Source organism: Phodopus roborovskii, unplaced genomic scaffold (assembly GCF_943737965.1).
Source record: "Phodopus roborovskii unplaced genomic scaffold, PHOROB, whole genome shotgun sequence".
Lineage (NCBI taxonomy): Eukaryota > Metazoa > Chordata > Mammalia > Rodentia > Cricetidae > Phodopus > Phodopus roborovskii.
In genome coordinates this window covers 16,804,922-16,832,192 of record NW_026126480.1, presented here as the reverse complement: position 1 = coordinate 16,832,192, position 27,271 = coordinate 16,804,922, and the positions used below count along the sequence as shown (strand labels likewise).

General features: G+C 38.1%; 1 protein-coding gene and 1 pseudogene across 1 annotated transcript in view; both read left to right on the top strand.

Annotated features, from left to right (window-relative positions):
* Nucleotides 1-13,492: 13,492 nt before the first annotated feature.
* LOC127228111 (interferon-induced very large GTPase 1-like) overlaps nucleotides 13,493-27,271 on the top strand; it is a 122,032-nt gene continuing 108,253 nt past the window's right edge. The window contains exon 1 of the mRNA XM_051192569.1: nucleotides 13,493-13,549. The gene's annotated coding sequence lies outside the window, so the exon portion shown is untranslated. The remainder of the gene's footprint in view (nucleotides 13,550-27,271) is intronic.
* LOC127228112 (interferon-induced very large GTPase 1-like) lies at nucleotides 21,721-26,539 on the top strand (annotated as a pseudogene).

Here is a 27,271-nt window from a genome sequence, read left to right as displayed (position 1 = left end):
ATTTAAAAGTGAAAGATTAAAGTGAGTACAAACAATTTAAACAAACTGTCAAACTGTAATCAACCAAGAATATGTCTACTTTTCATATAATGAGACATGGCTCTATCCCTACCTGTTGGTGACCCTCTCCAGAAGAAGTCGGGACTTGAGAAGGGTCGATGTAGCAGATGATACAATTTGACTCTTTTCTGAACCTCTAGGAATATATTATTTGTTAGTGTGCTCAGCAGTCTGTTTACAAGGAGACTATATGTATATCTCTCTCTTCCTAAGGCCACAGAATTTATTTTTATATCTTACAGCAATGATTACAATAGTCTATATTTGCATTTCAAAAATACCTAATATGTGACTATTTTCCCAACACGAATCAAGATATCCTCGAAAAGCCATAATCATAAAATTCAAGCATCACAGATCTGGGAGCAAGTAGACAAAGTTTAACTTAGAAGAGAAGGAGAAGCCTTTAACATTTCCTCATGGTTGCTGTTGCCAGACAATTTAGAATCCAAAAGGCTAATTCTTAACTTTCAATGAGCATAATAAAGATTCTTACCAAATTATGCTGTAATCTATTTTAAAACTTTATAATAACCTTATTTACATATCAGGTATAATTTCTACAATATTCCTCTTTCTTATTTTTATAATATTGTAATGATTAACTTCTAATGTAAAAGCATATCTTTTATCTTAATTCTTAGCTTTCAAATTTGCATTTTATGTCTATAAAAAACATTAATATCTTCATTACAAAGTAAGCAGAAAATGGTCTCAAACTCATTTGTGTGTTTTTTGGTACTTTCGCAACTTCTGGAGACTAGTTAGAACATCCTGTTCAACCATTTAGTCAATATTAATACTTTTAAGTGTATAGTTTTATACTACTTTTTTCATTAAGTTTATTCATCTTATTTCCTCTCCCAAACCATCTCAGATCATTAATATATTGAGGACAAAAGGGAACAAGTTAGTGAGTCCAAAGATAACTATAAAAAATGATTTTATTTTAACTAATAAAACTAAAGAAGGAAGTGGGGCTGTATCCACTCAACTAGAAACTGGAACTTTGTCACACAGTTCTTTTTTAGCCAAACAACATTCATGCAGTCTCTTTAGCTGAATGGTGAATGGTGCCACCAACTCCCATTGTTAATCCAATAATTAAAGAAAAAGGAATCCTTTCTGTTTACTAAGGAATTAAAATTGTCCCTTATGATGATCAATATGCAAGATTTAACAGAAAAGAAACAAAACTTATTTTTAATTTTTTTTTGTTTTAATTGAAATAGAATTAGGTCATTTCCTCCTCCCTTTCTTCCCTCCAGGCTCTTCAAGTTACCCTCCCTCAAACCCTCTAGGCTATCCCATTCTCACGCTGATGGCCTGTTTTTTTTTTTTAAATTATACTTATTGCATGTATATGTGCATATGAACAAATATATGTAAACAGAGCTTATTGAGTGCATTTTTGTTGTTTGTGTATGTATAGTTTCAAAGCTGACATTCTGTATTAGATGACTAATAAGTTCTTCTTAAAGTCTAAATTAATTCCATCTTTTAGATCAAACTATTTGATATGTTTGGTGTAGTGGCACATGCTTATAACTATGGTGGGTTGCAAAGGTGAGTCATGAGAATTGAAAGCCTGAGGCCAGCCTGGCTATATAACAAGACCCAATCCTAATAGGAAATAAATAAAAAAAAACATGTGATATACTTTAAATGGAGATAAGTAAGTTTATAAGATTTATTCCTTAGCCAGATGGCCTTGCAAACCCTCCTCCTTCTAACACCAAGAATAGCAAGCATGCATAGGAGAAAATTATGAATACTTTCTAGTCATTGTTGCCAAACCTATAGCCTAAGGCCATGTCTGGGTCCATGACCCCATTGCAGCACTGGTCTGTGTTGATGTCCATGGCTCCTGTTACCACCAAAAGCTGTGCAGATACTCAGGGTCTGAGCCATCAAGGGTCATGCTACTATGGGGCCATACAGATCTGAGCATCCTTTACTACCACCTGGGACCATGGTGACTTCTGGGCCTGAGCTGCAGCCTAATACCATGGGTCCATGGCCCTCCCACATCCAGGGTCTTTGTTGATATCCATGGTGCCTGTTACCATCAAAGACTTTGTGACTGCCCCAGTTCTGGGCTGCCACTTGGAGCCTTGTTGGAGTCCAGGGACCACATTGCTATTGGGCCCATGCCAATATAGGAGGCCTGTGCTGCCTCCTGGGGCCATGGGGACATCAGGGGCCAAGCTACTGCTGATGGCCATATCTGGGTTCTGCTGCAGCTGGGTTCTGTATTGATATCCATTAACACATGGACCTATGCAAACCATGTATTGAACCTCATGCTGAACCATGTGTTGAAGTACAAGAGCAGTGATGAGCCTGCCCCTCACTGGCACTGGGAGAGCTGTCCCCATATCACCAGAGAGCTGACCCCTCATTACCAGAGAGCTGACCCTTCACTTGCCTTTGGTTAGTGGACTTAGATGACCCCTGCATTGGGAATGCTGGCCCTAACCCTCACGGGAGATCTGGCTCTGTCCCTGACCTGAGGGGGTTATACCAGTGGCCTAGACTGACCAACTCAGCTACTACCCGGGCATACATCCAGGGCTTTGGGTTAACACACTGCATCATTTACGCCATGTATGAACTGCTGGAACGTGTGAAGGGACTGGCCCTGCAGAACCACAGCTGCAGGACCTCTATGACTTGGGGGAATAGCAGGACATCTAACAAAAATCCAGTCACCCCAGTTCTTGGGAATGTGAGTGCCCTGTTCTCTATACTGCTTCCTGCTATCTGTGGGTAAACGTATCATTAGAGGTTCCTGAGAAAATTGAGATAATGGCCAAGTTGTAGGAAGACCAACAGTAATATTTATTGATATATAATCACCTCTCAAGATTCAGAGGGTCTCCTCTGATCAAATGTGATCCATATTAATCCATAGCCTTCATTTCCTGTGGAAACAAAAGGAAAACATCTTCCCAATGTATTTTTTGACTTCTGACAAATATGGTTTTTGACATCCATGTTAGAGTAGAGGCATTCCTAAAGTATATAAGCTGGTTAATTTCAGCAGCTCCTCTTTCAATCCCATGTCTGTCAGCAGCTGTTGTTTACTTATCAGCAATTAGTTCATTCAACATCAATACAGCAAGATACGGAATCAAGACTGTGTATTTCACATCTCTACATGCTTATTCTTTTTAAAAATATTACTTTACTCCTTTCTTTAAAAAGTTATTATTTTTAAAACACTCACTTTCTTTTTCCTATGGCTGTCTATATCTTTCTCTTCTTTTTCAAGCCTATGGAAATTTTTAAACACACTGGAACCTGTTTAGAGGTTTTTATTTGTTTGTTTGTTTGTTTTGTGTGTATGTGTATGTGTGGGTGTGTGGGTGTGTTTCTGTCTGAACCTGCTTTACTGTGCATCTCTAGCATTTTTTTTTTTTTTTTACTTCATGAGCCTACAAACTGTGAAGCAACATGACTAGGATGTCTGGTGCACCTTTGGCAACTGGCCCCACCTGCTTCTTGGGTCTTTGAGAGCCAAACTGAAAAGCTCTTGCCCTGTAGGAGGTAGGTGACCATGAACAGCATTCAACCTTCCTAGGTTTAGGAGCCGATGCCTGGGCTGCCACAGACATTTTTACTTGGCTTGTCATTTCTATTCAATGTGGAAAAGGCTATTTAAGTACTCTTTTTTTCTATTAATTTTTTTTAATCTCACATACCAATCACAGTTTCTCCTCCCTCCTCTCATCTCTCACCCCCAGCCACTCCTCAGAAAGGGACAGGCCTCCCATGGGGATCAATAAAGCATGGCATATCAAGTTGAAAGCAGGACCAAGCTCCTTCTCCATGAATCAAGGCAGAACTTCTTAAAAAGCTGTGTCTCTTTTTAGGTTTCTCAGGCCCTATGTGAAAATTTGGGCCTCATGATGGAACACCAAAAATACAGTTTTTGTTCTTGTTTTTTAATCTTTGGGAGCCTGCCCAAATAAATAGATGGAGACATATTCTTACCTATGAATGTCTGGTCTCCGCTTGGCTTGTTTCTATCCAGCTTTTCTAAATTAAATTATCTTGTGTCTCATTAACTACATTTTGCCTCTGGACTTCTGGCCTTTCTTTATTCTATAGATATTTCTTTCCTTCTTACTCTATGGCTGACTGTGTGGCTGAGTGGCAGGCCCCTGGTATATTCTTCTCCTTCTTGTCTCGCTCCTCTCTCTCTTCTCTACATTTCTTCTCCTTTATTGTCTCTTCCCACATGCCCCACCCATTTCTCTCTCCTGCCTAGCTAGTATCCATTCAGTTCTTTATTAGAATAATCAGCAAGCAAAGTAACACAGTTTTACAGAGTTAAAAAAATGCAACATAAATGAATGAAACAAATTTTTGCATCATTAAACAAATCTACAGCATAAATAAATATAACACATCTTAAACTAATATTCCATAACAGGAGACAAAACAGCTACCTATAGTACTTATTAGCAAACCAGGAAAGGTATCTATTAAAACTAAATAGACACAGATCTATCAACAGGTAGATTCCTTAGCCAAAATAGTTCTACAATATGATAGAGCACACTCAACCTGCTCTATGTAAAACAGAGGTAATCTCATAGCTTTAAGAGAAAATTGTTGTTTCTGAATGGCCCAGACCCTCACCGAGCCCCCTGCTGTGGTAACCATAATAGGCTGCAGAAAATACCCAGCAAGATGTAGGCCCCTGACTTAGCAGGATGTACTGAGCCCCACTGACCTTACCCTAATTACTAAGAACAAACTGTCAGATACCCTCCATGTGATAAGGAACCAATCAGAAGTTAGCTGGTGGGCTTTGGATGTGCTTTACTGATAATGGTGGAATTCAGTAGGTATTGATGGCCCTTGAATGGCCTCCAGACATAGCAACTATTTTTTACAGGATATAACAAGCTGCAGATTTTCACTCCCCTAAACAAATTTCTTTGACCCATCTTCACTGGATGTGCTTGAACACATGTGGGCAGCAGGTTCACAGACAGGAAACCAGCCAGGATGTATATTTGCTCCTCATGGATGTAGGCTGGAGGAACATCAGGATATATGCTTGCCCCTAATAGGAAACACTTATGCCACTGTAAAACTTGATTCAGGGCCATTTCCTCAGAAACTGGGTATAGACTTGGCCAGAACCTACTAACTGGGTCAGTATTTAATTAAAGCTGGCTTCAAATCTAGCTTTTAATTGTGGTAGTGGTCTTATTTTCAACAAGTAGAATTAACATAGGGCAGGAACTTGGCTCTCACCAGAGGAGATGCCCTGCTCCTTGCTTCTTACCAGTATTTGGTCTGGTTAGTTTCACAGTTGCTATCTAAAGAAGTCTTTGGGACACAGTCCACCTGGGATAGATGGAGTAAAGGCACTTTATCCTTTCATGCTGGCTCTACTGTACATAGCATGCCAGCCTCCACAAACAATAGTGCTGAGGACTGAGTAAGCTTCCACAAGCTTAAATATAACAACAATAGACAGGGCTATCAAGTCTTCTTACTTCAAGGTTTCAAATGGAGTATAAAATTGGAAAGTGTTAGCAAAATAAAAGAAACAGGAAAGTATAAAAAACAAATAGCTTACAAAAAAAAGTTAATCAATAGACATCCAGCTAACTGACAAAACTACTTTCATTTGTGGTTATAAATAAGCATTTCTGAGAAATGAGCTTTGACTAAGAAATGAAACTGACTATCTCTGTTCAGTAGCAGTGTGTGGCTGACTTAAACGATAAGAGGAACTATTAACTGAAGTTTCCAGTGAAAGGCAGGGTGGGGAAGTCTGTACTTATATCAAGTTTTCTCCAAGGCAGACTGATTAGAACTCAATCTACTTTGGAGAGTGGGAATGCAATATGTCATGTTATGTTGGGCTGTCTTTGCCTCCAAATAGTCATTTGTGTCCACTTCTGTATTTCACCTAGCAATCTCATATTTCAGAAATTACAAGCAACCCTCTAGCTTCTACTAACTCAAAGATTAAAAAATTTCATCATATAGGATCTGAAGCCCAAGGCAGATATTTCCTCACTTTGATGTAACTTGCCTTACTCATGTTTCTGCCAATGTGTTGAAAGTGAATTGATTCATGATTTTTGTTGTTGTTGTTCTGTGACTGTGAAAACTTCATTGAACTGCAACCATACTGGAACATAATATTTGAAGCAAGCTGAATCATCCCTGGGCTATGGTCACTCATGTTTAGCTACACAATAAATTATCCTAGTCCCTTTGAGATAAGAGCATTTGTTTTGTTGTTAGTTTGGTTCTTTTTTGTTTGTTTGTTTTGCATCAGCAGAGCTGTACTGTGGAAATAAGTCTTTGTCTACTTCATAAAGCATAATACTGTGGTCCCCAGAGAGTATTGTCTCATTCTCTGAAATCTCAGATGTATAAAACAGATCCTAACTCTTCTTGGATCACAGCATGTGACTATTAAAGCATAGAAGCCCTGATATAAGTAGAAAGAAAAATAATCCAGAAAGGTAAAGAATGTGGGATATTTTCTCCTTTATTCATTGCATGCGCACAAATGAATGAACTACAGCATGGGTTTTAAATGTTGTTCCCTATCCTGAAATAGTCCACTTCAAAAGCAACTTTGGATTCCATTTTGATGATGGAAGGTGCTAGCATTCTGGGAATACAGGTAAACAACACCTTGTGACTAGTATACAGTTTCAAATGGCTAACTAGGGTGTTTGTTTCACATATCAAAGTAGACATGGCTGCCAGGCTCTCTGCATCCCCCAAGATCACAATTAACTATTGCTGAGTCCAGGCTCTTCTCAGCACTTCTCAATCCCATCCCCTAACCAGAATCTCTCCAACTCCTGATCTGGGCTTCTGCTTTCCTTCCCCCAACTTCTAATCCCTGTCTAATCTAAGCCATTTTGGATATGTACAGTCTTTTTGCCTCTTGGTCTCTCCCTTCCTCCCTCATTCCCTCTTACCCTCTCCCTCCCCTCGCATGCACCCTGACCACCTGCCCCTCCCACCCCATCCCCCCACTCCACACTTATGGTTATGCCATCCAGGTGGGGACATGTAAATCTGACAAGTCATTTGAAGTAGGAGCTAGGACTTCTCTCCTGTCTCTAGGTTAAGGGAGTATCCCTCCATGGGGGATGTGTCTGCAAGGTCCTCTTGTTCACCAGGAATACATCCTTGTTCCACTGTCTAAGGTCCCTTAGACTGCTCAGGCCTTCGAGCTGAGACCCATGTTCAGGGGGTCTGAGTCAGTCCCATGCTGGATTCCCAGCTCAGTCTGGGAGCTCGTTAGTTCCTGCTAGTTCAGGTCAGTTGTCTCCATGTGTTTCTGCAATCTGGTCTTGTCCTCTCTTACTGCATCTGGATTCTAGTTCGACTCAATGTTTAGTTATGGGTGTTTGCTTCTGTTTCCAACAGGTACTAGATGAGGGCTCCATGATGGTGGATAAGTTTGTTGTTGGTCTCATTATCAGGGAAGGGCATTTATGGTAGCCTTTCCACTATTGCTCAAGTTGTTAGCTGGAGTCAGTCTTGTAGGCCTCTAGACATTTCTTCGGTTTTCTCTTCAAACCAATAATGGCTCCCTCTTTTATGTTCTCTCTGTGTCTCTCTCTCTAGGGGACTTGTCCCTTCTCTCTTCTGTGAGGGACCTTATATGAATCTCTTAGAATACAATTTGTATCCTAGTTCCTCTGGCAGTGTGAATTATAGGCTGGTGATCTTTTCTCTAGGTCTAAAATCCATATATGAGCATATACTGGCTCTTACAGTGTCTCTTTCACCTCTCCACACTACACTATTCCTGAAACTTATGGGCTGAGAGGTGGATACAGAGGCACCATTGAGACATGAGCACTCCTCATGCTTTCCTTCACTGCCTATTAACCGTTTCTGGGTCTCTAAATTGATATTATCAACTGGAACCTTCTCTGTTGAGAGTTGAGAGGTGTATTAATATATTAGTATAAAGATAAGAGGTCAGGAATCAGATTGTTACTTTGTCTATTAAGCAGACCAAACACTGAACAAAACTAACATTTGGAAAAAAAATTTATTTGGCTTATAATTCCTCATCACATTGTATCACTTTGTGAACTAAGGAGGTTTTGTCCAATTAACAATACGAGGGTGTGAGTTCCATATAGTGGAATGTGTCTTAAGCCCAATCAGAAAGTGGTTGGTTCTTGTCAAAACAGATGCGTTACCATTGAACCAGTGAACATATATGGCTAAGCTACTTTTATTGTAGCTCACAGTGCTCATAGCCATATGAGACTTTTTAATTTTTCTCCCTCTATATCATACACAGCACCTTCTAGTACTGTGAAAGCTAGTTAATAAGGATGATGCTGATAGGTCAGACTCAAGTATGTGGTGTCTTCACCAATAGGGCCTTAGCACCAAGTACTGGAGGGTAAGCAAGAGCAATGACAATAGCTTTTAATGTTTATGGTATTTTGTGTGAACCCACTGACAAACACTGGAAAAAATGTAGCTCATACATGACAATCACCTCTTTACAGCAGATAATTTATTATAGTGTTTGGGGGAAGCACTGACATGTCCCTTTTACAGGAAAACTACATTGAACTGATTTATATGTGTATATCAATGAATTTTAGGATGATACTACAGTAGTTTGTATATGGCATTGTATATGGCTTTAGTATTTTTTTTTATTCCTTCCCATTTTCTCTTTTCTGCCTTGGTCTTTCATTCCTCTTCGCCATTTTACCCCTTCTTCACACTACCTGTGTTCTTTTTCACCTCACTGCAAAGCTTACCCTCTCATTTCCTTAGTAGCTATTTGACTTTTATGAGTACTCCATTGTAAACATACCTGTTTAAAGATTCAAAGTAAGCATCCACATAGGAGGGAACATGGGGAATATGTTATGCTATATAACTGTTGAAATTAAAAACTGTATGGCACCACAATAAAAACCGACAAATTGATCGATGCAGTAGAACTGATAATGCAGGTATATAATAGCCAGTGGTCATTGATAAAGTGAACAAAAGTTATGTAGATATCTTGTTTGTACAATTAAAGCCTGACTGAAATCAAAGAATAAAGCCTGACACTAGCTAGCCATAGAATTTGGAGGTCTGTACAGATAGACAGGAGGTGATGTAGCTGGGCAGAAACAGTATATAAGCAGGGGGAAACAGGAACTCATGTCCTTGTCTGCTGAGACACTAAAGAAGTAAGGTATGGCGGTGGCTTGCTACTTTTCTCTGATCTCCCGGCATTTTTCTATATATCTGCCTCCAGATTTTTATTATCTAGAACAGCTAAGAACTCCATTTACAAAAAATAAACATTGGAGATAAGATATTATCTTCAACAATTGGTACTGGTCATTACCACAGTTCCATGTAGAAGAATGAAACTAATTATCTCACCCTTGCACAAAACTCAGTCACACATGGTTCAAGGGCCTCAGCATAAATTATATGTCCTAATTTGCTTCTCTATTGCTGTGATAAAACACTGAATGAAATCAGCTTGGAGGGAAGCTAAATTATCTGTCTTCTGATTTCTGTTCTCAGTTCATCAACGAGCAAATTAAGCAGGAGCCAAGAGGCCTAAAGCAGAACCATGGAGCACTGCTGCTAGTTGGCTTCTTATTCATTACTTGCTAAGTTTGTGTTCTTATACAACATAGACTCACCAGCCCAGGTGTGGCAATGATAACCAACGAGTTGGGTTTTCTGTATCAATCATTATTCAAGAAACTGCCCCACAAAACACTCCCCTAGGCCCATGTGATAGAGGTAATTCCCAGATTGATATTCCTTCCTCCCATAAGACCCCCGTTTGTGTCAAGTGGACACACAGTCTGATACTCTGAATCCAAAAGAGGAGAAAGTAGGAAATATACAAGAAACTCTTTACCAGGTACACTTCATACATGGGGCTGAAGTCCAGAACTTAAAAAGAATTGCAGAAATAGTATCAAGGAAATAAGATTGCCAACAAACAAACTGGCAAATGGCATAATCAGACAGTTAAAAGAAAGAAAGAAAGAAAGAAAGAAAGAAAGAAAGAAGAAACACAAATGAACCACAAATATTCATAAAATGTTCCATATTCCTAGGCATCAGGGAAATTCAAATAAAACTATTTTCATATACCATCTGACCACAGTCATAATGGCTATCATCAGCAAATCTGAGAGAAAGATAGGATGTGGTGAGAAAATACTCTTCATTCACTATTGGTGGGGCTAAAAATTAATGAAGTCATGGAAATAAGTTTAGATACTTATCAAAAACTTAAAAATAAAATTATCATATGACACAGCTGTTTTATTCCTGACATACATCTAGATAACTCTTACCCCTACCAAAGAAATTCTCACTTTCATGATTGTTTAATTTTTGAGATTATAATACATTATGAATACATCATTATCCCCTTCCCTTTTCTCTGTACACCTTAATGTTTATCACTCTTACACTAACAAGAGAAAAAACTGGAATCAATAAAGACATCCCTCAAAAAAAATGAATGGATAATGAAATTATAGATACATATGTAAATATATGAATACTACTCAGAAGAAAAATGGAATAAAAACAATTCATGGAAATTGATGAACTCAAATGTTTAATATTAAGTTAGGTTATTCAATCTCAGAAAAAAATTAATTTTCTACTGTATATGAATCACCTAGAACATGTGGGAACAGTATAACACATAGAAAAAAGAACAAGAAAGACTAAATACTAAGAGATAATGAAGGACTGGATGGAGGTAATGGGCACAAGTTATAAAAGAAGATATCAACCTGATTGTTTTTCTAATTCTAACTCTGTCATGAACTTTGTTACTGTTTGGTGGTGGACAAGTGAATCAAAACATACTCATCATTGGAAGTCTGATATCTGATGTGAAGCCCCATGCTTCATAAAGCAAATTCTGACTATTCAAGGAAATATATAGACTGGGCTTGTTTAACCTTGGTATGTAATATTTTTCCAGGATATATATATATATATATATATATATATATATATATATATATGTTAAACAACAACAAAAAGGCCTGTGATGTTTGTGTAACATGTATTACAAGACAGCTAAGTACTCTATATCTAGCAAATTACCCAAAAATCCCCAATGTGCCTATGACTAGGAAACAGAGTTCTAGCACACAAAATCTTCTCCTTGCAGTGAAGTGATTTCACTTAGGTACTTCCCCATTTCCTGGATTCCTGAAAAGCTACAAAGTTTTCACATAACCATCTGAATTCATGCATTCTCTGACTTCTTTCCTGGAATAAGCTTCTTTGCCTCTGGCTTAAAAAGTGCCTTCTGATCCATCTTATACTCCTTCCCAGGATACAGCCTCTGTAGCCTCTAGCTTGAAGGGGCCTTTCTGCTCTGCTCTCTGCTCTGCTGTTATACTTTCATTGCTCTCATGTAATTTCAGAACTTTCATTGTTTACATGGGCAGCACACCTGCACTCCTAGCAATATCCCCTTAGGCATGTTCTAGTACATTAGTCCAACCATGCTTAGAATCCTAGGGGAAAAAAAAAAAGAAATGACCCCTTTCATCACACTGAGGATCCACAATAAAGGAGCCATCTGCCCCTCTCTCCAAGTTTTGCAGAGAACATATGTGTGGGAAGCCACAGCCCCAAGATGGTACCTGGCTGGATTCCAGGTAGTCTGAGCTTAGCTGTAAACAAGCCTTATTTGGAAGCGCTTGATGGATCTGGTGTGCTTCCTCCTTCTATGGCCTATCTGGGATCGGCAGATGGCATGAGCTGATTGGGCATGAGCGCACATTTAAGGGCTTGCTGGGGCTGGAGGAGGCAGAAGCTGATGTACAAGGTTCCTGAGTAAACTGCTTGAAGAAGAGTCCTGGTTGTGTTTCCTTGTAGATGCTAAGCAGATGCCTCTTTTATCCAGAGCTGTGTTTACAAGTTTAACACCTAAATGTTAAGTCCGTATTTTCTTTCCCTATACAAAAATAGTGTTTCTAACCAGGGAAACATGACTTTGGCTAGCTCTTACTGGAATGTAACTTTTTGTAACTTTAAGACCTCTTGAGGCTTGGAGGACAGGGTGGGGAATATATGTAAAAAGTACTTCCAGTTTTTTAATCCAAGGGTAAATAAAGTATGCCTAGAATATAAAAGAGACAGCAACTTTGTAATTTAACAATATGTAAGCAAGCATTTTCTTGCTTTTCTTTTTTAATTGATTTATTTTTGTATATTTTCTTAGTGTAATGTGTGTAAGAAAGAGAGACTGATTTCCAGGATTAGCCCATGCTGGCCTTCATTTCTAACCTCCAAAATGCAACGATTACAGGCCTGAGCCACAACACTCAAAAAAGACATGTTTTCAGAGCCATTCCTGTCTAAAATGCCAACATCTGCTTTTCTAAAAAAAAGAAAAAAAAGAAAGAAACAAAGAAAAAAGAAACCAATTCAAAATACAGGCATTTTTATTTTCCTCATTTGTTCTAACATTCACACACATACCCTTACCATTAGAACATGCTGAGTCAGAGCAGACAGACAAGCTCACTTGTGGTCTGACTGTCATAGAACCCGAATATCCAAACAGCTCATGTGCATTTGCTATAACTGTTAGGTAAATCAGACATTGGCAGGCTGAGATGTCATTTAGGATGGACTCCACTACTGTGATCAGCTTTGTACCCTCCCATGTCCCTGGCAACACTGAGGTTAAGAATTAGTATCACCCCTGCCCATCCTTAGATATGAAATGTGTGAAAGGAAGGAGGAAGCACCACATAACCGCCTCTCCCTCAGCCTTAAAACACCATGACAGAGAGGACAGGTGAGGTAGACACAGGACATTTCCTTCTGATAGAGTGTGACTAGGAAACCAGGGTTTCTCACTGAAGCTGGAGCTAACCAATTCTGGCTAATTTAGCTAGCTAGCTTGCACCTCACTGTCTCTGTCTCCTGAGTGCTGGTATCAGAGACTCCCATTGTGCCTGCATGGCATTTATGTTGGTTCTGGAGGTGTGTACTCTGGTCCTAATCCTTGCATAGTTAGCACTTTATCCACTGAGTCATTCCCCCATCACCTACCCAATTTTCTGACCTCTGATTCAAAGAGATGACTTTCTTTTCTCATCTAGCTCCCTCCTCCTCACAGCTACTAACAATATCTCTAGCATGTGTGCCTTTGTTGCTTTTTCTCCTAAATTACAGTAAAACTGGATTCTGAGTCTGTTGTTGCAAAATTAATTACTTATAAACTGGACTCTGCACTACTTTAGTGACACAACTAGTGGTATAAAGAGGAGTGACATGAAACTTCTCCCAGAAAGAACTTGGAGGCTTGCCCTGCTGAGAATAAATTCAGCCCCTACCCTCAGCTAAAGCTTCCTGTCTGTAAGGTCACTGACAGACTGCAGCCTCGTCTCCTCCGGGAAAGATCACACTTTCCTTGCCTGTCTCTCTGGAGAAGAACCTGACCTCAATGAGACAAGTAAGAGGAAGAGTGGGTGGGAAGAGGTGTGGACAGATAAGTACAAAAAGAATAGACAATGCACACTAGAAATTTATGGAAAAGTTAAGGTAGCTGTTAGAGATACAGTGATTATGACATGCTCACAACAGAAACATAATTTGGCACTGAATCTACAGATCACATTGCTAACTCTGTCACTGAAAACATGAAATGACGCCAACCCTGACAAAAACAGACTTTACTGTCCCATCTTCCAGAGTTAGTTACAAGGAAGACTTTTTCTGTAACCTCAGGGTAAACAAAACAAAAAACAAACAAACAAACAAAAAACTTATCACTGTGCAGTCTTCCTCTTCAAGTTCAAGACTGTTTTCTTACAAAGTTAAGTTAGACCTAAAACCTTTCCCTCTTTCAGTTGCATTATCTTTTCAGAAAAACACATTGCAATTTTGCAAGTGTCAAGGCAAGCTGAATTGAAGGGTGGTTACACAGTGCCCCTCGTTATACTTTAGCATACCATGTAAGAGAGACAGGTCAAAAGATAGAAGGCAATAGTTTCTATTCCTTTTGTTAAGGCACAATAAAGCTGAAAGGGGAACACTACCAAAAATGACTTCCTCATTTTCAGAAAGCTTATAAACATTACTGAGACAATAGAGAGACTAATAGAAAATATGATAAGCAAAAAATAACTTGATTATTTGTATGACCAAATAAAACCAAGACCGCATGTAAGGGCAGAAGTCTTTTTGAAAATGTATTGCAGACATGAGACTTCTAAGAAAGCAAGTGACAGCACCAAGCTGACATCATCGGAGGCTCACAAACACCGAGCAGAAGTGGACCAAGGAAACTGAGGCAGTCAGGTGTGCCCAACAGAGTGAATCCTGGGCAGAGTACTGTATCTGTATGTGAGGAACCAAGACCACATGTAAGGAGAGAAGTCTTTTTGAAAATTTATTGCAGACAATAAAAAAGGAACATTTGCAACAGGAAAACTAATCTAATTGTAAGGTCTATAATATAAACATCTCAAAAGCCATGGAGAAAGATATTTTCTTATGTTTTGAATATCGTGTTGTTATTGTGTGGGTGTTTGCATGACGGGGAAAGCATACTTGGCACAGCACACAAGTGGAAGTCAGAGGACCCCTCTGTGGACTATCTTCTCTCCTTTGTCATTTATGTGGGCTCCAGGGATCAAATCAGGTTGTCAGGTTTATGTGGCAAATACTCTCTGAACCATATGGCTAGCCCTGACCAGGGTCTTTCTTATATGTGAGGAAGAACACAACTAGGAAGATCAATATGAGCCAATCAGCTACTTAGAGATGGCTTTCCCCGAACAGACCTAGGAGAGGGAAAGAAGAGTTAGTTAAAATCTGTCTTTGGTAGAGGGTGAGATAAAGTTCAGGAGCTGCGATGCAGGGAAAACTTAAAGTTTTTGTTTATTATTTGGCTTTTTCCAAATCACCATGAGAAAATAACTACACTACTCTTTTCTGAGGCAATGAACTGGAATTTTAATGGGCTATGTCTAGTCTGACTTCAGTTTAAAGGGGGTAGAGCAGATTCATCTAACTTTTACATAATTCTTTGTCTAATATTTTATATTTTTAATTCACTTAAGAAGAAAAGTCATTCTGTCTAGAGTAAAACTTTACACTAAGAATCTTACCGAAGTGCAGAGCGTTGGTGGCCCATGCCCTTGACCCCAACGCTCAGGAGGCAGACGCAAGCAAATCTCTCTGAGTTGGAGGCCAGCCTGGTCTACAGAGCTAGTTCCAGGAAAGGCTCCAAAAAATACAGAGAAACCCTGTCTCCACAAACAAACAAACAAACAAACAAACAAAAACAACAAAAAGAATCTTACCAAAGCTTTTAGGATGAAAGCCACGGATACAATGTTCAATTACCTTGGCTTGGTATCCAGCTAAAGAAATACAGTATTTATTCTACTTGGCCATGCTGCCATGAACACATACAGGGGAACCAGTGGTTCCCTACTCTATCATCAGGGTATTGGCATGGGAGATTTAGATTCAAAGACAGAGAAAAATGTATGCATAATTGAGCAGTTCTGATCTGTTGTGGTTATATACATCATGGACCTACCAATATCTCAGCTATTAGAAGAGGGCCAGTCCTGCAAGATGGTCCCATAATTGTTTAATTGTTCATCTGTTCACCTGTCACAGAGAACAGAGCCCAGCCCTCATGAAAAAAGAAAAAAAAAATCTCATCTAGGAGATAGTTTATCCCTCTGACTTTTGTCTTCTGGGAGTCGATGTCCCTCAAGAGGAAATGTTAAGGACAATAATTTATCTCTGTCTTCAGCCCTAGTACAGACATGCAATGAAGACAGAGATGACAGGCATTCATCCTTCTTCAGAGACTGTGGGAAAAACTAAAGAGTCAATGTTGTCTGTACAAGAGCTGTTTCTACATCCACCAGCACCACCAACTGGGACACAAATGTTCAACATATGAACCCATTAAGAACATTTCACATTCAAACATATAATAGGCATCTTGGCTACCTCCATCTTAGTAAAGATGAATAAAACTTCAATGTCATCTGTATGCAGATGTTTCTGTGAACTTAAGTTTTCAACTTCTTTGTGAAAATACCAAGAGATATGATTGCTTCATTCTATGATAAATGTTCAGTTTTGCAAAACCTAAACAGTCTTCATAAATGTTGTTAACCTGTTTGAATTCACATGACTTTTCCACTTACATTCAATGCAAGCACTGAGGATTGTCAGGAACACAGATGTTTTTCAATGTGATAATGGTAATATGTCAGGATTGCTTTTACTTGCATTTCCAAAATGACACATCATGTGAAAAAATTATTTTCTAAGCCTATAAATAATCTGCCAGTCATTTTGGGAATAGCTTGCTAAAGTATTTGGTCCAATCTTTAACTGTGCTGTTCAATTTCATGCTATTGGTTATTAAATGTTGTGTTATGAATGACACTATTTTATTAGATATTTTATATTTTCTCCAAGACTATGGATTCTATTGTCTTCATTTTACCTTTTAAGAGCAGAGATTTTTACATTGAATGAATGGTCAGTTTTCTAACACTGTGACTAAATATCTGAGGAAATCCCCTTAAAGGAGGAAAACTTGATGTTGCTCATAGGATCTGAGAATTGAGTTCATATTTAGCTGGCTCCATTGTTATTGAGGGACAGTGCAAAGATTTTATCTCCTTTGGAAAAAAAAAGACAGGCACACAATAGACAAATGGACCAAAATAAAAGAAGAACAAGAACTGGAACAAGAAGAAGCAGAACACACCAGTCAGAGGCTAGCTTATTAAATGACCACTATCTAAGATTTACATCAACTCTTGGTAGGAGCACCGTTTAGAAGCAAATTTTAACACAAACCAATCTATGATTTATCCCATTTGGTTTGTTTGGTTTGTATCTAAAATGTTATAATCATACCAGCATTTCATATAGGATTTCTTCTATTTTAATTTTGAAGAGACTGAGGTTTTATGCTTTACTTTTAAGTTCCTATTCCATTTAAACTTTTGTTTCATTTTTTATTAATATTTGTTATATTTTTTGAGAATTTTACATAATATGTTTTGATCCTATTTATCTACCTCCACCAACTCTTCCTGCCACAACTCCCTACTCTACTGTCCAAACTTGGTGTCATCTGTTTACATTTATTTTTAATTTTTCCCACACCCATCAGGTCCAATGTGTGTTGCTCATATATTCTTGGATGTTTAGCCATCCACTGCAGCCTGGACAACCAGCCATAGGAAACACCTTTTGAAAAAACTAAATCTCAATCTCACAGCAGCTATCAAATACCAATAGCGTTCAACAAGGAGTGGGACTTTGTGCCTACTTTTGCTCTCCATGAGAAGATTTTGTAGTGACTGGATTTGTACAAATTTAGTACATGTTGTTACAACCGAGTTAATTCACATATTCACCTTCCCTGTTCTGTTGAGAAACATTGTTTCCTTGTAATTATCCAAAACATCTGGCTCCTTGTAATTATCCAAAACGTCTGGCTCGTACAACCTTTTTGCCTAATCTACAAGAATGTTAGAGCCATGAAAGGTGGAGGTAAGAGACAGATGTCTCAATTAGGGCTGAGAACTCCACAATATGTTATTTTATGAGCTTTGGCCAGTTGTAAGTCTTCTTTTAAATTGCCTCTTATTGAAAAAGGAGCTATTCTGATGAGACTTGATGATGCACTAACCAAGAACCAGTTTAGTACTAGGTCCATTTAGTAGAAATTGTAGGTTCTCCTATAAAACATTTGGACTGTCTAAGCATAATTTCTAGAAATGTTAAAAGGTATGGGTATCATCTTGAAAAGGCCCTAAATCTGAGTGGAAGGTGAGTAACTACTTCTGTTATATTCATGTCACTAATCCACTAGAAGACATGACTTTTCTAGGATAACAGCTCATTAATGTGGGTTACAAGTTTCTCAGATAGGGAAGATTGTTTATTTCTTTGTATGCATGGAGCATAAAAAGAACTGGCTGCCTGAATGTTGAAGGAGCAGATGAAGTTCTGTGTGAATGTGCCTTGTTGACATGACTATGTGTCATGGACCCCAATACCCCATATCGCCTAAGTGCCTTTTCTAGCAGAGGCTCATGTGGTCATGGCAAGGCCTTCCTCTGGTATCAGTGTAAATGTTGACAGTGTACGCAGAAATTATCAACTTAAGGATCATCCTACTTGATGACTAAAGCATGAGACTGCGCCTATAAAAAGCCCTCCTGCCAAAATTAGCTACACCTGCCTCCTCTTTCAGAAGTATAAAATAAACACAATGAGTTTCTAGGTTGCATTAGGTGCCTTCCATCAGAGTGAGTATAGCCTACCCAATCTCAGCTTTTCTGTATTTGTGTCTATCCTTTCTTCTTTCCCTCATCAGCTTATTTATGTCAATACCTGAAGCCATGCAGAACACAGAGTCAAGCAGCTTAATTAACACCTTCTAGTACTGTGAAAGCTCACCAGTAGGAATGAAGCTCCCAAGCAAGTATAAGCTTCATCTACCCATGTTCTAAGACTCAAATATGCAGTGTCTTCAGTGATAAGATCTTACTATCAAGTAACAGATTGAAAGCAGGAGAATTGACCATAATTTGTAATGTTTGCTCATCTATAAGACCATACTAGCCAATAACTCCAAAAAGGGTGATGCAGTTTTTTCACTGTTCATTTTTCTGTCATCTTGTGGTGTCCAATAGGAGAATGATCCGCCATTTATAGGGTAACTCCATTTTAATTCTTTTTAAATATGTGCACATATACATTCTAGAAAGCATCAACAACAATATGTTACCTAATGACATTTTGTAATGTTCTTCAGTGTTAGTTATCCCTACACATATTCCTGCCTTTTCATCTCCCACCATACTTATATCCCCCACACAGTCCATTACTATCTTTGAACCATTTTAAATCAACGTGTTGCATCTCTCCTCCCTTTAAACATCACCCATGGCCTCTTATTAATTCTCTAAAAATCACACATACACATTATAAATGATAAGAAATTTCATAAAGATATTTCCATTCAAGTATATTATTGAATTTAATAATATTTTGAAATGTTTCATAATATGGGTGCAAGAGGTCTGTCCTCTTTATATAATAGGTATTAGAAAGGTTAGTAATGCCATAGTCAGACAAGAAGACAGCAGCATTGCAAGAAGTCTAAAGAAATATCAGGACCACAAGGCAAAGGAAGGTCCCTTCTCATACATTTTAGAGGAAGAGTTAGGTTCTATGCCAATGACTGATTGGCAGTCCATAGGACATGCTTGCAGTCAAGCTAAATCTGATTTCCAGTTGCAGGGAGGAAGGGAGTCTGTCAACCTAAGACCTGTATGCCAAATCTGCTGTAAGGGTGGAAAGAGCAAAAATTTAGAAAAACAAGTTCATGAAAAGGCTTTGCAAAATGATGTGGCTCTATCTAAATATATGCACTCCCTATACCATATCCCATTGCCACTTCCTATCAACCTTGTCTCCTTTGTGACCCACAAATTTTTGTTAATATTTATTTATTTTAGTTATGTGTATGAGTGCTTTGCTGCATATGCATATGAGAATTGCCTGTATACATAGTGCTGATGGATGCCTGAAGTAGGAGCAAGATTATTTTCTCCTTCTTTAGCCCCCAAACTATTCAGCCCACCTTTGGTCTTAGGACCCAGGGGAGAACAGAAGCCAGGATATCCATCACTGTGAGTACATAGGGGCAAAGATAAACTTGGAAGTGTACTTTAAGGATAGCTTGTTTACTGGGGGGGGGGGTAACGGGCTAGTTTATATATAGCTTGAAGACAAAGAAACAAGCAAAATACACCCAATTTGCATCCATTGGTCATATTGAAGGTAAGCAGGCATTATCAAATACCACAGAAGCCCTGTGCAGGGGAAAGTATAAAGAGGAAGCAGAGGTGGTACATTCCTTAGTTTATCAGCTGACAGGCTGTCAGAAAAATAACATGCTGACACCACCTTTTTTTGGGTGGGGTGGAGGGGAAGAGGAAAAAAGTTACTGGTTTTTAAAATGACATGACCTTTTGTCCCTATGAAGTGCATCCTGGTTTTCCAACCCAAGTCAGGAATAAACACCTGAATCCTACTGTAAACCTCTGAGAGACTTCCAGGTGCAGTCATTCTCCATGGACTCATTTGATTCTGGAATTCCACACAGGATCTTGTACAACTGGACTTACAGATGATTGTATGATGCCATGTGGGTGCTGGGAACTGAATGCAGGTGCTCTGCAAGAACAGCAAATGCTCTTCAGAGATTAAGAGCACTTTTTGTGCCTCCACACAGTTTTATTTCCACTTTTACATCATGCAAATTTTATATTCATAGATAAATTATCTCATTTATCTATATAAAATCTTGACCCAGATAAGCAAAGAATATAAGTTTTTTTTCTTTGATGGGCTCATTCTATTGAATATGATGATTTCCTTCTTTATTCATTTTCAGAAGACAACATTATTTTATTCTTTATGACTGAATAAAACCATATTGTGTGTAGATGTCATATTTTTATTATCCATTAAATTTTTGTGAATAAGATGTTTTTTCTTGATTTCATTCTCCTCAAGTTCTTTATCAGTATTTGGAAAGTTACTGGTGTTTTTAATGTTCATATAGTGCCGTAATACTCTGCCAAAAGTAGTTATCAATTCTAACAGATTTTTTTTGGTGGAGGCTTTAGAGAATATGAAGTACAGGATCATATCATCTTTTGATAACAAAACATGGATTCCTTCCTTTCTTTTTGTACACTTTATTAATTTCTCTTGCCTTATTACTCTAGCTAAGATTCCAAGGACTACACTGATAAACAGGTTTTAAAAAATGGACACACTAGTCTCAATCCTGATTTTAAAGTAAATACTATTATTTTGTACTATTTTACCATAATGTTGGCTATATATTTCTCAGATGTGCCCTTTCATATATTCATGTATGTTCCAAACTTTCCACCTAGCTTCTCCATAAGGTTTGGTATACTATTTTGTCATTTATCAATTCTTTTGGTTTTCCAGTAAATTTTTGAAGGAATTGTTTATATTCATTAATAATTACTGATATTTAATTACCTAATTCTTCATATTGCCTCACTAAAATCCTGCTTCATATCCTGTATTGATATTCTTCCACTTATCTGATTCTATTTCCTTGTAATTCAATCAATCATGTCCTCTTTGATTTCATTGCACATTCTTATACTCACTCTTTGGAACTTTTGTCTAAGTTTTCTTCCAATCAACACTCATTGCTATCTATTACTGTTGAATTGGTTATTTTTAAGCATGTCTACAGAGTTGGTAATTCTTTGTACTACTGAATTTTCATTTTTCTTGGTTTCTGCACTGCATTTCTGGAATTACTTCCTTGAATTTTAAAGATTATTCATATATGTTTAATTGAAGTATTTGCAATATTCAAGAGTGAATAGATAGTTGAGTTACAGCATTATTTCTCTCACACAAAATGGAGTTGTAGTGCACTAACACAAACATCAGTCCATATGTAAAGGCAATGGGTATGATATATAGCACAACTCTGAGAGTAATATACTAATGGTATAAACAACCATAATTGATATGTAGGACCAGTAAGAAAATATCAAGTTAAAAAAAATTTCCCCTTCAGTTCCAATAACTTCTGTAGAATAAAGAAACTCGATTGTTTTGTATCTTGAATGTTTGATAAACATGAACTTCCCTTCTAATTCCTACAAAAGCTACTGATGCTAAACTGTGGGTTCAGGCATCTGGTCTTTAAAAACACTGAAAATGCAGAAACGGGAGACTTTGTAGGTGCCTCTGAACAGTTAATGATGTTATTGATCAATATGAAGAGCTGTTTGATGACAGAGAAGACACCAATTCTTCAGTCACTGAGTGCCAGCCCCACATTCACCCAATGGACATCCAGATGGCCATTTTTCATTGTGCAGATTACCTTGCCAGGCAATAAATATATTTTGTCTAAACTACCCATTTGTCAGTTTGCACTTCCCCTTGTAGTGCCAAACCCTAATACTTCTCAGATGGAGTTCTCTCTCTGGTTTCTCAGGCTAGTTAGGAGAAGTTGGCAAGAGTCAGGTAAATCACCACAGGACAAAAGGTACAGTCATAGGAACCATCAGATCTCGACCCCCATTATGTCCTTCATTAGAGTTGGAAATGGCTTTTCTGCTTCCAAATCTCAGATCATGAACTCTCTCCTCAGTAGACATAAAAACATGATGTGTTTTTTCATAGACACTGTAGAGGAAACCCCAAATATTGTCTCCTGATGGAAGGAGTGGTAGAGATCTGCTGGTTTTGCCCAGGAAGCCAAGGTGAGGACATACATAGTTGACAAGTGTGTGGCCTTCACGAATCTTCATGGAGATGCCAAAGTACATATGGAACAACTCAGCTTCCTGCAGGAAGTCTTTTCTCTCATTGTGATCCTCATGTCAGCTTCTGATAACAATAAAGAGAACCAAAATCTTGTCAAAGACCCGTGGAAATCATCAAAAACATTGATTTGTTTAATTGATGACAAAGAAAAACTCGTGACTAATAATTTTGGCCCAAATGTGAGAGTTGGAATTAGAATTAGAAATGAGGCAGAATTAACAGAAGAACTCATGACTGCCATCAAATATTTGCTAGAGATCTCTAGTACTGTTCAGAGTCTAGAAGACTGTTCACAGGTGGCTCGAAAACGTGGATTCAAGATTGATGAAGACCAAAGAAAACTGAAGGAAGACAAAGAGAAAGCACAGACAAATCTGGAATGCCTGAAACAATCAAGTTGTCTCAGATAAAGGAAAACTTAGTGCCTCTTCAGGGACAACTGTGGCACCATTGGTGTAAGAAGGACATAAAACTCTATCAGCTGCAAGAAAAAGGACAAAGGAGCATAGAACAACACAAGAGTGACATAGAGACAGAAAAACAAAACATCAGAAGACAGCAGGTTAAAAAGGCTCTACCTCCCAGTGATTTAATGCAGTCAGTCTTGAAAGTTCTTAATGATGACTCAGAAAATGGCCTCAATCTACTTCTTGTACTGGTTAAGTGTGGTTTTGGAATATCTAACCAAGGAACATATGGAGATTTTACATGAAAAGCAACAATTGACATGCCCACAGGTACTAGCAGGAAAGCAAAAGGCAGAAAAGATCAACGCCATTACAAGCTGGCAGAAGCAGATAGAAGATATCTCTACTAATACTCTTAACTACACTTTTGTGATTGAGCATATTCTCCGAGAAGTTGGTCATATCTATGAACCTCTGGAAGAAATTTCCTATTCTAGAGACAGGCTTTTTCTCTGCCTCCCCAAAATTGCAGCAGACCTGATGGTAGCTGGTGTTTTTATTGAGCTCATGGATGGAGATGCTTCATATGTGCCTCTTAAGTGGGTAGCAGGTGTTTTTGACAAGATCTCAAAGAAACTCAGAGACAAAAGTTTGTTTGTTCTCTCTATCCTTGGTCTGCAGAGCTCAGAAAAGTCCACACTACTGAATGCACTGTTTGGATTAGAGTTCACAGTTAATGCAGGAAAGTGTACCAAGGGGGCCTATATGCAGCTCCTGGAGGTAGAGAAGAAATTCACAGAAGAACTTGGCTTTGATTTTGTGCTAGTTGTCGATACAGAAGGACTTTGGGCTCCAGAACTCAACAAAAAATCCCAGAATTGGAACAATGAGTTGGCAACATCTGTCATTGGCCTAGGAAACTTGACTCTGATCAATATTTTTCGAGAGACTCCATCAGAGATGCAAGATATCCTACAGATTGTTCTTCAGGCTTTTCTGAGAATGAAACAAGTGAAAATCTCTCCAACTTGTATTTTTGTCTATCAGAATATGCCAGACGTTATAGGAAAAGACCAAACTATGGAAGGACCAAGGAGGCTGGAGCAGAGACTGGATGAAATGGCAGCATTAGCTGCTAAACAGAAAGAATGTGCTAACATAACCCACTTCAGAGATGTAATTAAATTTTATGTCAATAGTCATGTCTACTACTTTGATCACCTCTGGGATGGCAAACCCCAAATAGCTTCCCCCAATCAAAGCTATAGTCATAATGTTCAGGAACTGAAGAGTGGGATTCTTAGGACTGCACATCAAGAATCCAGAGGAAGCATCATGAAAATCTCAGTTGTAAAATTTCGAGTTCAAGACTTGTAGAATGCCCTGGTCAATAAAAACTTCATTTTCACTTTTAGGAACACACAAGAGTTCATGAGTAACCTGGAAACCATGTATAATCAGTGGACCTGGGAGCTAAGGAGTCATGTACTGGAATTACAAAATCAGTTGAACAATCAGATTCATAACAGAAAAATCCTTGACAATCACAACCAATGAATTGGAGGGTCCATTTAATAGGAAGTATGAAACAATCAAGCAAGAATTTGACAAATGCTTTGAAGAAGACCCAGATAGATAAACATTAGTTCAATGGAAAGCAAATTTTGAACATAAGCTACTAATCCTTAAAGATGCACTTATTTCAGACACCAGAAGGAAAAGCAATGAACTCATCAGTCTTAAAAAAAAAAAAGCCAAGACATACTAGATAACCAAACAGCACATTATGAAAGTGTATTATTAGAGAAAAGTCAAAAGTTGGCTTTGAGTGTGAAAGGTAAAGAATTAAGTGATGAAGAGTTGCATGAGAAATTCAATCAAGTTTGGACAAACTGTATCTACAATGTGTCTTCTACTGCTCCTCCTGTCACAGAGCCCAGCATAGATGGGGATGCTGAAAGCATTTTTCTAGGGTATTTCATAAAGGACAAAAATATTGGAGAAAGACTAAAAAGAAAGAATGGAGAAGTATTTCACATCAATTATGACAGGCATGCCCAAATGAAAAAAGGTATCTTGTACTTCAAAGGAGTTTAGAATCTTTCCATCAAGAGTCCATCAATGGAACTACTGATAACATTTATTTAAAATTCAATGAAACAATTGAAACCATTTGGAAGCAGAAGTGTGACTACAGTCATAATGATTTTCATAAAATCCTGAGGATAATAGAAAATGAACTGAAGTCTGTTTCCTCTGAGGAAGATTACACATTAACTAGAGATTACACCATTGACTTATCTTTATGCTTATTCCAAAGAGCATAATAGAGTTTCAAAGAAATGCACAAGGCATTCAAGAGATCAAATGATCTTGTGACCTATCTGGAGAGCAAGAAAGATGATTTCTTCTTGAGTTTTAAGATCTCCTGCCAAGGTGCCACCTCCATCACATCCTTTGTTGACTTCCTGTGGTTCAAGCTGACTCCTGCTATCTATGGCACCATATGGGAGGAATTGGGTCTTAAAGTAGCTAGGGACATGCACACTATCTGCCCTGCATTCAGTGGAAATAGAGCTAACCTGAAGAAATATATTCCCTTTTCTCTGGCAGTAGAAGAAAATTTCAAAAAGTATAGGCATTACATTCATCAGCCACAATCCTTTTTGAGGGATTATATTATTGAACACATTAGAAGATACTGTTCAGAAGAACGGGATGAAAAAAGTAAAAACTTTTTTAAAAAATAAGTTTAGGTGATATCAAGAATGCCATCCTCACAGCCATTCATAAGACCACAGAAGTAGCTAATGGTAACAACAGCACTGCTTCTGGCTGGTTGGATTTGTTCTGTGATCACCTAAGAAGCAACCTGATCTTTCCAAGAAGAGACCTGGTAAGCATCAAGCACCAGGAGATTAAGGATACTGAGTTTCTCAAGGAAGCCATGAGTGCAGCTTTGGATCCTGTAATTCGGAAAGTAGAAGAGGACTGCTCAAGGAGGCCATAGATGATATAGTTGCTGACATTGAGAAAATTCTCTCTGAGCATCTCTGTGGCTACTGGAAACAGTGTCCCTTTTGTAAAGCAATTTGCACAAACACCATTCCCCACAGTGAAGGAAATCGCAGTGTGCCATCACTGCCCTCAGGCTGTCAAAGGATGGCATTATCATAAAACTGAGGATTTTGACACTAATGTCTGTACTACTTCTGTAGCAAGTGATTGTTCCTTTATTTTAGATGAAGTATGGGAATTCCCATACAAGAAATACGGAGAAGCAAGAAGTGATTATTCCACATGGAGCATAACCCCAGACTCATCTACCTATCCATATTGGAAATGGTTTATCTGTCACTTCATATCAGAGTTTGAAGTGAGATATGGAAAAAAATTAACAAATTTAGGTACTATTCCAGATTCATAGAACAAAATCACAAAACCAGATGTACTTGATGACTTGAAGAAATAATGATTGCCAGAACACCACACTAGCACTGCCACACAAATTTCATATTAACCTAGGAAGCCTAATATCAATTTAGATATCACCTTCAAGATTCGACATTATAAATGAAATAAGTTAAAATAAATTAGTGCATATTTCAATATTTGAAAATTTTCTTCTAGAAAAACTTTTTCTCTCTTGATTCCTTCGGTTTAAATATAATATAATTAATATGTGAATGTATGATAATATCAGTATCCATTAAAAGCCTGTTTCATACTTTATTATTTCTAATATTTGTTTAAAAATTTAGTGACTCTGGAACAGTTGTCTTATTAGAATGAGATGCTAGCATTTCTGGCTGTTGTTGATTCCTTTACAACAAAATCATGGTAAATTCAACCTCTATATACATCTGTGGAAATGCTACCATTTTCCTTAAATTAGTTTAAACGGAAGTTTTTACTCACTCTAGTTATGAGTGACTTTCATTGTATCAACTTTCATTGTTTATTGAGGATGTCAAAGTAAATTATTTTAGTATCCTCTGTTCTCAAAAAAAAATCAAAAAACAAAAAACCAGATTTGGCCAGGATGTATTTTCAAGAACACAAAGATTGAGCCTGGTTAGGAATAGAAGACAGGAGAGAGAGAGAGAGAGAGCGAGAGAGAGAGAGAGAGAGAGAGAGAGAGAGAGAGAGAGAGAGAGAGAGAGAGAGAGAGAGAGAACAAAATAGAAGGAGCCAATATTGGTTTGAAGATAAAATTGAACACAAAGAAAGGTATGGAGAACTACAAGACTGCTCCCAACTAACAATTTGAGCATCCGTGGAGGGGCTACCATGGATGCCCATCCCGGATGGTGAGATCAGCAAGTGACTTGTCCATGGAGCCCTCATCTGGTACCTGTTGGAAGCATGAGCAA